Source organism: Lissotriton helveticus, chromosome 8 (assembly GCF_964261635.1).
Source record: "Lissotriton helveticus chromosome 8, aLisHel1.1, whole genome shotgun sequence".
Taxonomy (NCBI): domain Eukaryota; kingdom Metazoa; phylum Chordata; class Amphibia; order Caudata; family Salamandridae; genus Lissotriton; species Lissotriton helveticus.
The window spans coordinates 1,070,329,100-1,070,344,171 of NC_136069.1; the positions used below are offsets into that span (position 1 = coordinate 1,070,329,100).

At 46.4% G+C, this 15,072-nt stretch overlaps 1 protein-coding gene across 1 annotated transcript in view; it reads left to right on the plus strand.

Moving 5' to 3' along the window:
* The window catches only part of LOC144771874 (cilium assembly protein DZIP1-like), a 1,571,028-nt gene that overhangs the window by 1,060,498 nt on the left and 495,458 nt on the right, over positions 1-15,072 (plus strand). The gene's annotated exons all lie outside the window — the stretch shown is intronic.

Sequence of the window (15,072 nt, forward strand, 5' to 3'; positions counted from 1 at the left end):
TTGGTAAGGGTGGTCTCTACCTGGCCTTTATTGATTTAAAAACTGTGTTCGACCTGGTCCCTCGAGAACGCTTGTGGTCAGTTTTACGGGAGATGGGGTTCCCCTTGCCCATTTTGAACTTGTTGGCTCGTATGCATGATGGGAACTATGCTCGTATACGGTGGGGTACCCAAGACCAAAAAACTGCTAAAATCCCGGTGAATAGAGGTGTTCGCCAGGGATGTGTCCTGGCGCCCACCCTCTTCTCATTGTTTGTGAATGGGGTCGTCTCCTTTTTATTCGATATTGATGCTGATGCCCCGAGCCTGGCTGGTGTAAAAGTGCCCGCCATGCTCTTTGCCGATGACACCTTATTGGTATCTTAAACACCTACGGGGCTTCAGAAACTTTTGGATTGTTTTCCAGATTTTGTAATCAAAGGGGCCTGGTTATTAACACAACAAAAACCAAGCCCCTCTATTTTAACCCTAGTAAAAAAAGCCAACTGCACGATTACCCTTGATAATGTGCCCCTAGAGCGTGTCAAAGTCTTTGATTATTTAGGGATAAGGATATCGGACCAACTTAAATGGCAGTCTCACATTGAGAAAATGGCCCTGAATCATAAACGAGCTTTGGGAGCCATTGGGAGGGAACACAGAGCCTCAACCTCCAGACCTATAGCTCCTGTACTGGAGATCTATTCTGCGAAAGCTATATGTAGCGCTTTGTATGGAGCCGAGCTCTGGGGTTTTAACAATGCTGACACCCTCGTAAAGGCTGAAAATAAGTTTTTTAGGGAGCTGGTCCCACTACCTAGAGGCACCCCAAACAAACCCCTCCTATATGATTTTGGTCGCCGTTCCATTAAAGACCTTATTACCCTGTGTCCGCTTCTCTATTGGGCTCGCTTATGGCTCACTCCTGAATTATCTAGCTATGCAAATGGCCTTAAAGAAGTGATGAATATGCAAGGGTCCCACAAAATCGTTTGGCTAACCAAGGTCAAGAAGCTTTTACTTGCTATTGGTCTTAACATTGCTTGGGAAACAGGTGTGTCGGTGTCCAAATTGGAGATCAAGAGAGCCTATTGGCAATGGGTTGATGCCCAGGATTCTAGAGATACGAAACTGGGCAGGTTGACAGATGAGTTCCGTTTACACAAGACTGTACATCGTCTTGAACCCTACCTGGATTTCATTAGGACACCCAGAGATAGGGCCCTATATATTCAGTTCAGGCTGGGTACTCTCCCGGTTCGTGAACGTACTTGTAAGTGGAACCCCCCCAACCAAACACCTATCAATTGCCCGTTTTGCACCGACACACCCGAAACTATACCACATTTCTTTTTTGAATGTAGTGCCTACAAGAAACCTAGGTCAAAATGGTTAAGACCTGTCTGTTGTCAGATTATGATAAAAAACCACGCCATTGATCTTAGAATTTTGCAGACGGACCCTAATACCACCCTAGCCTGTGGAGTAGCTACATTTCTCAGTTGGGCATGGCTGATCAGAATGAAATATCTTAGATAATTTTATATGGTGAATATTCTTCTTTCTTGCTCAAAGCTGTAATTGGTTTAATGACTTTTTTAATTGTAGCAATATGGTTTAAGTATTTATTCAAATGTCTTTTATAAATGTATTGTATTTTAATTGTATTGTGCTTTTTAAGATATTTTATATCGAAATAAAGCTTTGTATGGCAATAACCATTAAGCATACTAACTTTTCTGTTCCACATCTTCAAGTAATTAACATTAAGAATCAGCAGTGGGAAGGACTACATACATAGGCGTAATTACCTCTCAGAGGCCCTGAGCCAGGTGGGTGGCCCAGCCTCCTCTAGGCTCTGACTGGCCCTCTCTGGGCCCGGTCTTAGCCCAGCCATGTGTCCAGGCACGTCCCATGTGCTTCCTGTGCCACGGGTAAGTAATCACAGTTTTATGTGCCTGTCCAATGTTGCAGGAAGCGGCCCTTGCCTCCTGACTGATAGGATGACTTATGGGCTTTAAAGTCCTCTAGCCCTTAGTGCCTCTGCCAGTAAGTGTACCAGTATACATGAAAAGGTTAGTTGTTAGTGCAATTAAAAACATGCCAAAACATATCTTGGCATTTTTGTTTTGGATTTTTTTTTAAACGCAAAAAGAATGATGTTTAGAGCCTTAATTATGAGGCCTTGTGACAGTTTTGCACTTCAGTTGCGTCACTTTTTGTGACTCATCAGCGGCGTAAAATATGCCTCCTGTTGCGCCCTATTTACAAAGTGACGCATCTAACCTTAGATGCGTCACTTTGTAAACCCCTGCGCTACATTATACCTGCGTCAGGTATAATGTATGCAGGGTGGGCTTTCCCATGTAAGCAGAGGCGGCTGGTGACGTTTGAGGGTGGTGTGGCATGGAGGTCCGAGTTGGGTGCCCAGTGGCGGGAGGGGGCTCGGGAGGGTACGGCTGGATTCTGCCAAGCGGAGACAATGCCTGGTGCCTCCTTTTGGATTGGGCCACTCAAGCCACATTCGGGAATTTGTGAAGGTACTGTACACGCGCGCTACTCTGGGGACTCTGCACTGCAGTCGGTCTTTAATTTTCGCACCTCCTCTCAAGGCTCTAGTTGAAGCCTGGCTAGCGCGAGAATGTGGTGGCGCAGAGGAAGAGAATCATGAAGATCGTAGTTTGATTGGAGAGGAGGGCATGCTTGGCATTGGGGCTGTGGTTTCCCCCATGCAGGCATGCCATGTGTGTTGCCATGGGGAGCGCGCTGGTTGCAGTGTAGAGCCAAACCAGGCAGGGCTTGGATTGTTTCGTTTTGTGCCTACCTGGCATAGCTCTGCTAGTGCTTTTCCTAGCTGCCGAGTCGATCGGTTTTCAACACAGCCTGCATTGAATTTGTGGGTGTTCATGGGTGCCACCCACTGCACTGTTTGTTTTGCGCGATCCATTTGTCAAGTGGTGGCATCGATCTCTGCTCAGGAGGCACATCCAGGCCTGTGGCGTGTGGGGGGCTGGAGGGCGAGAGTGTTCTGTGGTGTAATGCTCTGGCTGTGGTCAGTGCCGGTGTCCGTTCTGCGCAGTGCATGGGCTCCCGCCTCCCATTGTCCAATCAGGAGGCCTGGGAGTGGTGCAAGGGCAAGGGGAGTGTCCGGTTGTTGCCACCCACTGCCCTGCCCCCTGCTGCTGGGTTCAGTGGTGCGCTGCTGGAGACGCCTGGGGCGAAGCATGGGCGCTCATTTGGGGGCAGGCATTTTTCCCTTTCTTGCACCACTCCCTTCGTGGTGACATCACTGTTTCCGCATTTGTGCTTCCACGGCCCAGCACATGACCTCCTGTGACCTCGTCATCGTCCGTCCCTTGACGAGAGCAGAGCAGTCGGAGTCAGAAAAAATTAAATTTGTGACACACGGGGCAGTGAGCACTTCATTGATTTGACGCTGCTGCATTGCGTGTGGTACGTGTCTCTCTCGTCTTCCTCCCCGATCCTACTCCCGAGGCTAGTGGGCCGGCGCCCTATTCGTCCCTATGCACCAACCACCACTGCACGTAAGTAAGCCTCATAGAAGTGATGCTGCACCACTTCTAGGGTGCAAATGTGTCAATATCTTATGCCTGCCTCACAGCAGGCGTAAGACTGACGCAAACCTTTTCACATGGGGCTTGCCCCATGTGAAAGGACACATTACTGAAGTTGGGTCACTTTTGTGACACACTCCTGCAAAGCGTCACTTTTGCGCCATACAGATACGTCAGAAATACTGCAGTATCTGTAACTCCTTGCAACATGATGCGTCATACAGTAAATATGACGCATCAATCATGTCGCAAGGAGGGCACATTGAGAAGTGACGCATCGCTGCTTTCATGCAGCGATGCGTCACTTCTCATAAACGAAGGCCCTTAGTGTATTAGTCAGCTTGTAAGCATAGAGACATATCTGTCTGTATAGGCGGCTTGTGTTGCAAGACCTGCCCTGTGTGTTGTCCTGTTGCAGTTGCACTGACCTCCGCCCAGCTGAAGCAATCAACCTAGACCTATTGATCACAATAATTGACCCAATCGATCTTCGTTCAATCATTTAAGCATTCCAGAGCACTTCAGCCGAATCTGCTCCAATTTTAATTAATAATGATTATTAAAATAGGTCTAGGACCACTGTTTATTTGTATCGTAGTATACCCAGGTCCATACCTTGTGGGCTACCCCATTTTCTTTAGAAGCAATCAACCTGGCAGTTTGAAGAGTAGCAAAATAAATATTAATACAAGATTTCACAATTGTTTGTGTTTGTGTTAGAGGGTGTTTACGGTCGGTATATATATGATGTGCAACAATCAGTGAAAGTACGAGTTAAGGGCATGTATGGATAAGTGTTTGGAGGTGTGGTTTTATAGAGATCGAGAGAATCATAGCTACCAAGTTTTCCAGGTCCATATGTGACTATCTAGCTCAGTACCAGCTTTTTCTTTTGGGACTTGTACTCGTTTTGATCTCAGTATAGGGCCAGGACTACAAGACTGAGAATTCAAAGAAAATACAGGGATTGGCTTACCTAGTCATGCATGAAACTTGGAAACTTTGAAGCTAAGGAGAGTAGGTGGGTGGTTAAAATCTTACCTGGCACCAATTCAATTTATCTTTATTCGGTTAAAAACAAGTAACCATAAAAGTACACATAAAGGTACACATAAAAAGAGAAATAAAAACAGTCCACCGTACTTAGACAGAAGAAAATCAGATACACTATAGGTACAACCATAATTAAAGGATACAAAAATTTCAAGTACAAATTGATTTACGTAGTCTAAAAACATTTTTAAAATATTCAGTGATAGAAGCCACAGTTAAGATAACATCTAGTTTCTGCAATATTAGAAAAGTTGGGCAAAAGCGATTAGCTTTCATCTCCTTTAGAATGGGGACAATCAATCTTTTCCGGGGCAACAAATAGAACTTGCAAAATAATAAAATACGGATGTCCGATTGCTCAGATAGATCGTCACATGGGCATTTAATTAAATCACGGGACCAGCAATTCATAACGGGGAAACTTAAAACTCTAAAAAGAATGCTTAGCCTAAAACGTGTTAAAATAAACCGCTCGTGGTCACTCATGGAGAGTGTTAAGTATGGTTGGTATTTTCCCTGGGACCACATTAGTGCCATCCTGAAGTGGCAACCCATATAGCAGGCAAAAGTGTATTATGGAGAGGATGCCCTTCTCTAGGGGATGAGGCAGAGCCGGGTTCGAGTTTGGTCCTTCAAGAAGATCATGGGTTAGCTGAATCCTGGAGAGCTTCTCCTTTGCTGCCTCCTCTCATCTTGCTATTTGTTTAATGTCCCTCATGGTCTGGACCTCCTCCCACAATGTATTGACACAGCCAGAGACCTCCTGCCAATAGGCTCCATTTTTGGTTCCAGTGAGGGAGAAGGGATGAAGTCCATGTAGTTGCTTGTAGCATTTCACCACAAATGTACCTACAATGACTGTCCTCTCCTCATTGAAATGTATCTTACTCTTCAAGATGGGGAGCATCCTTGAAAGAAAAAGATGCAGGACACAACCGCTGCAGGAATATATGCTGAAGAGAAAAGAAGGAGATCCTATGACTTGTACAGTATTTATGTGTCTTAAGGGAATGTTTGCTAAGTGTGTCTGATTTTTTTAAAGTGTATACCATTTTCCAATTCATTGCAATGCAGAAGTCTTCTATTCACTACCATGTGGAGGTCCCCGTCCCATGTGCAGAAGTCTCCTATTCACGATCATGCGTAGTCCCTGCTTCACCCCACAACGGGTGTGGAGGTTCCAGTAGACGAGCATTACGGTCATAAGTTACAAGTAGTAACTATATGTCATAAATTACAATTATTCTGACTCCATGACCTAAACTGTGGGGATGGAAACATGTAAGGCTCCACTTTTGAGTAACTTTACACTAGGATTTTGTGAATACCTTATTGTAGTAAAGTTACCCAAAAGCGTAAAAGTAAATTGCACATGTAAATTACTCACAAGTGTGAGTTGCCTTTGTGAATAGCCCTGATGGTATGTAGGTATGGTACATAGATGTGTAGTTATTATTGGTAGGTATGGTAACTATGTAGGAGGCAGGTATGTTTTATTAGGTATTGTATGTTGGATAGTATGGTAAGTATGATAAGTTAGGTATGATCAATGGGTGTGGTAAATTAGGCTAGGTACAATTGGTATTTCAGGTTAGGAATAGATTGTAATAGTATGCTAGGAATGAGTGATTTGGTATGGGAGTTTACAAATGGTATTTATTTATGAAGTTTTATGTAGGGTATAAAAGTTAGTTATATCAGTACAAATGATACAATTTTCAAAGACGTATTCCTTACAAGCCACAGTATTGTAAAGTAGAAGCACAAATACATTATGCTAATAATAAATGCACATGTTTTTCTTCCTATAGATCAGTGGGTTTAGCACATAACAACAGATTATATTTGTTGCTTACAAGCCACAGCAGGAAATATAAATGTGAAAAAATCTAGTCTTGTGGGAAAAGAAAATATCAAATATGAATAAAATGATGTTAAGATGCTTTACGATAGAGGGTGTGGCTTGCTAAGCCAAGATGGTGGACGCACTTTAAGAGTGTTCCGGGACCCCTGCGCCATCCGCCCGTAATCCTTTCCTGAATCAAGCCATCCAGCGGTGTACCTTGCTGTGTGTGTGGCAGATCAGCCCTGGCTGTACCTCCAGGACTTCTGGACTTTCGCTGAGCCGTCCTGCCACTGAGAACCGGAGCATTGCGCCTCACCCGCAAAATGGCGGCTCCTCTCTGGTGATTGCGGTCCTGGCTGCCCCCGTGATGCCCTTCCCGGACCCACGTGTGCTGCTGTGAGTGAGGGGAGCACCTTGGCCGCGCGTCTTAGAGAGGAGCGGCGGTCGACTCGACGGACTCCTCCCCTCGCCGCCTGGCTTTCCCTCGTCGGTGCTGGCTGGGGCAGACCTGTGTGTGAGGAGCCTCAGTGGCCCAGACATGATTCACGGCCGGAGGCCCTCCCAACGGCGCTGCAGCATCCTCGGCTGCCACATCGGGCTGCGCAGGTGAGTAATAAAGGCTGCATTCCCTTTGAGGCCGGAAGATCAGTGGAGGACTCGGAGGCCGCTGTTCGTGGCTGGGAAGCGGGTGAGTCCTGGTGGTGGTGGTGGTCTGGGACAGTTGCTGGGGTCCCCCTTCCAAGTGCCTCTTCTCCCTGCCTCCTGTTTTTCCCCCACGCACCGGCGCTGGCAGAGGTATGCGGAGTGCGTGGCGCCTGAGCGGCCTGTATTGTGCACCTGCGATCCTTCCGAGGGTCAGCCGCAACGCTGGCTGCTGCATCGGGCAGCGGAGGAGCCCACAGCCACAACGTCGGCTGCCGCATCGGGCAGCGGAGGAGGCCGTAGCCGCAACGTCGGCTGCCACATTGGGCAGCGGAGGAGGCCGTAGCTGCCTCGGCGCCGGAGGGGCCTGGGAGTGTCCCGTAGTCGCCGAACAGGAGGTGGCAGTGTGAGTGAGATCCGGAGACAGCGGTGGGGGTCTGGGATGGTGGCTACGCTCCCCAACATGTATATCCAATCTCAACGGATACCTCCAACTGTCAACTCAGATACTCAACATTCCAATGGGCAACAGGAAGGGTTAGAACGAAGGGGGGAACACATGATGTACCACTAGGAACATCTATGGACGCAAACATACAAAACAACCCGAGATGAAGCTGGCCTCGTATGGCCGTGTGGTGCATGTGATCCTATCTGACTGAGTAGGACCTGGGCCGGCCCCCCATTGCCGGTGGTGGAGGCAGGCACTGGAGCTGCGCGGCGCACCCTGGGCCGGGGTACTTTGTTTTTTGTTTTTTGTTTTTTGTTTTTTATTTTTTATTTTATTTTTTAATTTTTTTATTTTATTTTATTTATTATTTTTTGTCCTCATTAGCCACATATTCGTACGAAGGGCGCTCTAGGAACGAGACCCAATCTCCTCTGTAACTCCGGGGGGGCGATGAGTGATCGCCTTGTATACCAGAGGGCAGACAGGGTACCTCATGAAAAAAAAGAGCCCTGCACGAGTACTCTCCATTCAAGCCATTTGTAGGCAGATAGTCCGTCAACTGTGCGGCATGGGGTGCCTCCCATCGGACAAGGAGACTTTGGCCTAATCATTGGACCCGGGGAAAAAAAAATAATAATAAATAAAAACGCCTGTTGGCTAACTAGTCCGTCTCCACTCGATCAAGAAGTCCCAAAATCTCACGGAACGGGGGCTGCATAATCTGGCTAGATCTACCTTCGATGTTGTATACAATGAAGACAACCATTCTGCATGTGTCGGAGAATTCGTACTGGCCCAGTTCTTACAGATTTCTCTTCTGGCTAATAAAATGGCAAAAAATAGAAATTCCCGTTCTAATCCCTTGATGTTCCGGTCTAGGCCAAAGATGATTAAAGACCATGACAGGGGGATATGAGTTTTGAGAATTGATTCGAGTGATATTTTAATTTCATTCCAATAAGAAGTAATACTCGGACACTCCCAAAACATGTGAAGGTCTGAGGCTGCTGGAAGAGAGCATTTACTACAACATTTCCCAGGTTGGAATTTCGAGAGTTTCTTAGAGGAGTAGTATGCCCGGTGTAGTGTAAAGAAATGGTTTCTCCGCAGCCATGCTGGCTTTATGATTTTATACAGGAGGGTAAAAGAATCTACCCATGTGTCCTCTACCTGGAGATATCCCTCGCCTCCCCACAATTTCGCCGGAAGGTTGAGCTCGCGCTCTCCATCCTCAATGATATTCCAATAATAAAGTGCGACTTCCTTCCTTCCTGCGGGTTTCTCCACTAGGTTATTTTCTAAAAAGCTCTGTTGGCCCAGTATCGTTTTTTTTTTGTTTGGGTTCGGAGCCAGCTGGCTAGTTGTGTATATACTATCCAGGAAAGTGGTGTTGTTGCTCTGGCTTTAAGTGAGTCCCAGTCTATAAGGGATCCTTCTACTACTAACTCCCCCATCGTGTTAGACCAGCTTCCGTAAGGACCGTTTTTAGTGTTTTAGAGTGTTGTAATGAGAGCCCGGGTAATTCCCAAATCGGTGCATAGTTGGAGAGCTACCCTATCCCGGTTTTAGACTTAATTTGAGTCCATTCTTTAATGGGGCCCAATAATGACTTTAGCCTAACTTTTTTAAAGAATTTCTGGTGGCCGAACTTGAATAAGAAGCCGTTCAGCGGAAGATCGGAACCCGCTAGCATTGCCTTAAACATGTTGCCATTTGCATTGTCCAGAGGGATCTTAAGTAGCATCCTGGAGTGGGTCAGATGGAATGCCCAGGCATAGTATTCCAGGTCTGGCAAGGCAAGCCCCCCCTTTTCTCTTCTTCTTCTCAGTTTCTTCCACGCCAGTCTGCTTGACTTGTAGCCCCATATAAATGAATTAATATTTTGTTGGCATTTTGCAAGTTGTTTAGTCTCAAAAATTAGTGGGATGGTGTTAAAGATAAAAGTATACTTTGGGAGGATGCTCATCTTAACTATACTGGTTCTCCCAAAGATGGTAAGTGGGAGGAAAGACCAGGATTTCATCAAAGCTTTAGTCTCACGGAAAATGCGATCTAGGTTGTTTTGGGCCAGAAGGTTTAAGTCTTTAGTGATTGTGATTCCTAGGTATCTCATTGAGGATTTTACCTGGAGATGGAGATTTGTGATATACCAGGCCATAATTTCGGTCTTCCCGGCGTTTATTTCATATCCGGAGAATTTCCCAAATTCTCCGCCTTCTTTATGATCGTTGGGAATGCCAGGGCCGGGTCCGTTGTGTAGATGAGAATATCATCGGCATATAGCCCGACTTTCTTCTCCCACCCAGCAAAGGAGAAGTGTTGGATGTTGATGTCCTCTCTTATAGATTGAGCAAATGGTTCTACATACAAATTGAAGAGGAGGGGGGAGAGGGGGCAGCCCTGCCTTGTCCCTCTACTAATTTTGAAAGGGTTTGTTATGAAACCATTAACTAGTAGACAAGCACCGGGGTTATTATATAATAGGCCTATCACTATACAAAATTTGGGAGCAAGTTGAAATTTCTCCATTGCTTTATTAAGATATGACCAGTTGACCCTATCAAAGGCTTTTGTGGCATCAAGTGTCATAATTGCATGGGGCAGAGAGAAAGTTCAGGCAATGTCGGCTGCTCCCACTAAATCATACGTTAAATCAGCCAGTTGTCGGCCTCTAATAAACCCCTTTTGATTTTCGTGGATTATTGATCCAATCTCGCTACCCAATCGTGCAGCCAAAATTGACGCAAAGATCTTATAGTCGTTGTTAAGTAGCAAGATTGGACGATACGAACCACACTCGGCTGGGTCTTTCCCTGCTTTTGGTATTAAGGCTATGTTTGCTTCCCCCCAGGAACTGGGTGGTGTCTCGCCTCTGATTAGTATATTATTAAATAGGGACGTTAAGACTGGGGTAAGAGTGGAGTTAAGTACCCGATATAATTCCCCTGGGAGACCGTCTGGCCCTGCGGCCTTTCCCTGTTTTAAATGTTTGATGACATTCTCAACTTCTGTTTCTGTTATTTCCTTGTCGAGGTTTTCCCTTTGGAGCCTATTTAGCTTTGGGAGTGTTACTTTGTCCAACCATTCGGTACTTTCCTCAGAGTTAGCATCAGTCACTTCGGTGTAGATGTTTTGAAAAAAATCACTGAAGGCTTCGCCAATGGCGAGGTCAGTTGTCCTATTGGTCGTTTCTCCTGTCACTCTCACTTCTTTTATGTAGTTTCTAGTCTGGTCCGTTTTATTGTCCAGGCTAGAAGTTTACCGGCAGATTCGCCGTACTCAAAGTGCGAAAGCTTACTTGCCTGCCATTGTTTATTCAATCTCTCTTGAAGTAGGTTGTCTAATTTTTCTTTTAGCTCTTTTTTCTCCTCTTGGTTGACTGAGGGGGCTTGGTCTGCCAAATCCAATTGAGTCAGTTCTTGCTCTCTTTTTAAGATCGCATTTCTATATTTCTTTTTCCTATAAGAAGCCCTGTTGGTAATGCAACCCCTTATATAGGCTTTCCAGGCCTCCCATACATTTACCAGAGAGGCAGAGCCAATATTCCACTCCAAAAAGGAGGCAGTTTCGCATATGAGATACTCTCTTTCCTCTTCCTCTAAGAGTATAGTCCGATCAAAAGACCATGATGTATGGACCGGTCTCTGCTTTAATTTTAATGTGAAGAGGATAGCTGAGTGATCTGACAAGTGCAAAGGTAAGTATGTCAAGTTTTTAATCTGATCTTTAAGAGAGAGGCTAAAGAGGGCATAGTCGATTCGCGATTTGTGCTGTACTTATAGTTATGAAAGAAAACCCCCATGGTTTTCCCAGCTCTTAGTCTCCAGAGATCATTTAGCCCCAGGTTTGACATGCAGCTTCGGAGCGTATCTCTCATGTTGCTTTGCACTACTGCCCTAGAGCTGGGAGACTTATCCAACTTTGGATCTAACACTAGATTGAAATCTCCCATCCATATTATAGGGTCTGAACAAGTTATCAGATGATTCTGTATTGTATTTAAGTATGAAGGATCGTCTTGGTTGGGGCCATAGTAGTTAACAATAGTGAGAGGCCTCGAGTACAGTTGGACATTGATTATCAGCCATCTGCCACTAGCGTCTGTTTTCCAGTCCGTGATATTAGCCCTTACTCCTTTCTTAAAGATAATGGCAGTCCCTCGAATGCTAGCGTTGTGGTCAGTACTTACGAATTTATCTACCCATTTACATTTTTTGAAAATGTCCGTGATCTCATGTTTGTTTAAATGTGTCTCCTGGATCGCCATGATCTGCGCGGGTGAATCTCTGAGGTACTGAAAAAATGTTTGTCTTCTGGCCCTTACTCGCAGACCATTGACGTTCCAGGATAAGATTCCTATGTCCGTCATCTAAGTGTATCCCCCCACTGTCCCACTACCTTTTTTTTTTTTCCTCCCTTTTTTTTGCATGTTTCCTGCCCACCAATTACTATTTTCATTGAGCATTCATTATTTCGCGCCTTCGAATCCATGTTTTTTTAAGATTTTAGCATTTGGCATATGAGAACTTTTTGCTTTTTGTGATTTCTCCCCCCCCACCCCTCGAACCCCCCCCCCACTTACTCTGGCTGGGTGTCTTGCCAGATTGTCGTCCTCGGACGTGCTCCAATCCGTTGCCCTTATTGTCGCCTTTATCGGTCGATAAACTTGATGTTTTGTGTGTAGTAAGGTTTTGCTTATTTTTGTGTTGGCTATAGTGAGTATCTTATTCTGTTAGTCCCCATTAGGTTACTGAGAAAGAGTTAAACTTGTATAAATTTTCTTATCAAAGGTTGGCATAACGGAAGAGTAGAAGGGGGTGTTCCAATACTAAGATTGTCTTTCTCTCTTTGATAAATTGCTTTCTAAATGTTTATTATTATTTTTTTTTTCCCTATCTCTTTTTTTTTTATTGTACCGCCTTTTATGTCTATTATTGGGTTGTTTATTTGATTTTTATTTTGTTTTATTTTCCCAGATTCTCTTTACTCCCCCCTTTTTTTTAAAGTTATTTTTTATATCTTTTCCTCTTTGGCTCCATTACTATCCCTTAACTCTTCGTTCTTTATTTAATGGCTGCTGATAGATGTACTGGGATCTTTGCGGATTGGCTAATAGAGGCTATTAGCTCATCTGCCTCGAGAGGTGTCTTGATATTGTACATCTTGTTGTTGTACATTATCTTCAGGAAGGCGGGGAATCTCATCTGTGCAGTGGCTCCCAGTTCTCTAAACTTCTCCATTCTCTGACCTAGTTCCCACTGCCTATCCAATGTGGTCTTGGATAGGTCTGATCTAACTTCAAAATGGAATTCTGCGGTTTTCAGGGTCTTGTTTTTAAGTGCTAAGTTCAGAATCTTTTCTTTTAATGCATATGTTAAAAAGTTTACCAAGATCTTTCTCGGTTTAGTTCTGTTTGGGTTAAGGCAAAAGGGATCGCGGTGCACCCTCTGTATATCTGATGCCAACTCTGTCACGGACTCTTCCAGATTGAGAGAGTTTTTAAGTATGGTTGCCACGAAATTCTTGATCTCTCCTCCCTCTTTTCCCTCCGGGATTTTTAGCAGCCTCAAGTTATTCCTCCTTGAAAAATTTTCAAGGGACTCTACCCTCTCTTTAACTACATCCCCCTCTCTTCGCAGAGTCTGAATTTTAGTTTCGGCGTAGTTCAGTTTGGCTTGGAGTTCCCCGACGGTGTCTTCCAGGCTCCCCGTTCTCAGAGACAGCCCGTCTACTTTGCTCTCCAGATTCTCTGGGCCGGGGTACTTTGGTGGAAATTTTCTGCCGCATTTATCCAGCAGTGGAGGGGTCTTGTGTGGGCCCCTTGCTGCCCCTGGTTGGCCCCGACCTCTCCCATCTGCGGACTGTGCGGGTTGGGGAAGACCAGGGGACATGACCACGTCACATGTACATGACCCTCATCCGGCAAGACCTCCTAAACGCCACTGCCCGGATTAAGGAAACTGAGAGCCGGATCTCCACCGTCGAGGACGATGTCCAACAACTCAAGGGGCAGGTGGCTAGCATTCAGTTGCGTATCCAAGAACTGCACCGCCGGGCGGAGGACGCAGAAAACAGGTCCTGGCGCAACAACCTCCACCTGGTGGGTTTCCCGGAGGGGGCGGAGCAGGGTCATGCGGCAGAGTTCCTGGAGAAGTGGTTAAGATCGTGGGTCCCCGAGTGCTCTCTTTCTCCATGGTTCACGACTGAGCGGGCCCACCGGTCTCTCGCTCCCAAACTGCTACCAGGCGCGGCCCCCCGGCCAGTCATAATGAGGGTCCTTAACTTTCAAGGTTGTTATGCCATCTTGTCTGAAGCTCGCAAACAGCAGCGGCTCCACCACAAAAACCACACAATCATGATCTTCCCGGACTACACCCGGGAGATCCATGGTCAACGCCGCTCCTTTGGGGAAGTTAAACAAAAGCTAAGGGTGCTTAACATCCTGTATAGGCTCCTTTTCCTGGCACGCCTGCGTGTGGTGTTTGCCAACAAGTTCATGTTCTTTGACAATCCTACGGAGGCTTGGGCCTGGGCGATGGAGGAGCACCCTCTGCGCATTGCTGACCAGCCATTCCTTGCGGGGGTGGATGGGGAACTTATTTGGCCCACACCCTTCACTCCCCAGCCTCATTGTCACTGCTCACGCAGGTGTCATGGTCAGAGGCAGGCCAGGTCAGACTCCCCACCGGGAATGACATTCCATACAACCCTCTGATGGATCCCTGGCCGGGGGGCGGTCTGGCTCCTCTGGACGCCTGGACCGAGGTGGTGCCTCGTCGCGGCCTTCTTTGATTGACCTTCCAGACACAGATCTCTCCCGCAGCTCGATGCTCCTGAAAGACCCTGCCTGATGGGGTCTCTGCCTGCCGGGCTTGTCTCCGTGGGTGGAGACTGAACTTACAAATCTGAAAGCATATCCTGATAAGAGGAGGGGTCCTCCACGCTTTCGCATTTCCAAGCGTTGTAGTTTGGGTGTTTCTTCACTAGTTTACTGTTGGGGTGACAGATGCTTCCGTTTCTGTGTAGGTTGGGGGGTGGGGGGGACTGAGGATTCAGGGCCATTGCCCCAAATCTTTTCTTTCACTTTGTTGTTCCTGTTTTTTGGTTTTGTCACACCAGCACTCACACATCACTCTAATCGGTGCATATTGGGACAAGCAGTATCCACCCCTGACAACTTGTTCAGTCCGGTGATGTCCGTCACGACTGCCACACCCCTCCTTGGGGACTCACTACCATACATATACAGCCGCTATGCCTGATACGCCATCGTTAAGCACCTCCCTGTGCTTCATGTCTTGGAACATTAACGGTCTCTTGGATCGTTTCAAATGGATGGCTGTCTTACGTCAGGTACAGCGTTTACGGGTGGACATTTTGTTGCTGCAAGAAACACACCTGCTGGGGAACCATTGCCCCTTTTTGGCATGATGCGGGTACGATAGAGCTTGGCATTCAGGGTTCACTCGCGGCTCCCGCGGGGTGGTGATTCTGGTGAAGCGATCCCTTCCCTTTGTGACAGTCCAG